The sequence below is a fragment of the Furipterus horrens genome, unplaced genomic scaffold (genome assembly GCF_987537825.1).
Source record: "Furipterus horrens unplaced genomic scaffold, mFurHor1.1.pri manual_scaffold_9, whole genome shotgun sequence".
NCBI lineage: Eukaryota > Metazoa > Chordata > Mammalia > Chiroptera > Furipteridae > Furipterus > Furipterus horrens.
In genome coordinates, this window is record NW_028327179.1 from 75,543,328 (window position 1) to 75,544,532 (window position 1,205).

The window sequence follows — 1,205 nt, forward strand, 5'->3', positions numbered from 1 at the left end:
ATGATATCACCTAATATAAGAAACTAAAGAACAACACAAACAAATGATCTAAATAGGACAAAGAGCAGAATAGCAGTCAATAGGGGGGAGAGGGGAGGAGAGAAGGGGGATAAGTAAGGGAAGGGTTTAATCAAAGAACGTGTGTAAATGACTCGTGGACATGGACAATGGGGGGGGGATATGATTGTGGGAGAAGAGGTGGACTGGGTGAGGGAGAGAAATGGGGAAAAATGGGACAACTGTAATTGAAAATCCAAAAAATAAATTAAAAAACCCCACTAAAATTAACATAGGGGTGCATATATTTTTTTGAATTAGTGTTTTGAGTTTCTTCAGATAAATTCTTGGAGGTGGAATTGCTGGGGCATTAGGGAGTTCCATTTTTCATATTTTCTTGGAACTCACCTCTCCACAGCTCAGGGAGAGCCCTACGGGAGCCGCTGTTGGCCCTTTTCTCAGACCTTCCCGAGGGACATGTAGTAGAATGACAAGATGCACTCAGCTTGTAGCCCCATTGATGAGCTCTATTTTTAATTTTTCAAGGTAACTCCATGCTGCTTTCCACAGTGGTTACACCAATCTGCATCCCCTCCCACCCAACAGTGCATGAGGATTCCCCTTCTCCACATCTTTTTCAACATTTTGTTGTTTTTTGATTTACTTATGGTAGCTTTCTGACAGGTGTGAGGTGGTATTTCATTGTGGTTTTAATTTGCAGTTCTCTGATAATTAGTGACATTGAGTGTCTTTCAGATGTCTATTGGTCATCTGTATGTCATCTTTAGAGAAGGGTCTATTCAGGTCCTTTGCCCAATTTTTAATTAGATTACTTGCTTTTTTTGGTGTTGAGTTCTACAAGTTCTTTATAAATTTTGGATATTAACCCCTATCATATGTACTGGTGAATATGTTCTCCCATTCAGTGAGTTGTCTTTACATTTTGTTGATGATTTTCTTTGTAGTGCTGAAGCTTTTTAGTTTGATGTGGTCTCATTTGTTTCTTTTGCCCAGGGAGAGATATCAGGAAGAATATTGCTATAATATAATGCCTGAAATTTTACTGCCTATGTTTTCTTCTAGGATTTTTATGGTTTTGAGCCTAACATTTAAGTATTTAATCCATTTTGAGTTTATCCTTATATATGGTGTAATAAAGTGGTCTAGTTTCATTTTTTGCACATATTTGTCCAATATTTCTAACAAGC

The 1,205-nt window shown here is 37.8% G+C and overlaps 1 non-coding gene across 1 annotated transcript; it reads right to left on the reverse strand.

The window, feature by feature from the left end:
- Positions 1-309: 309 nt before the first annotated feature.
- Positions 310-534, reverse strand: LOC150001961 (Nuclear RNase P). Its single transcript, XR_016513204.1, has one exon.
- Between the last annotated feature and the right edge of the window lie 671 nt (positions 535-1,205).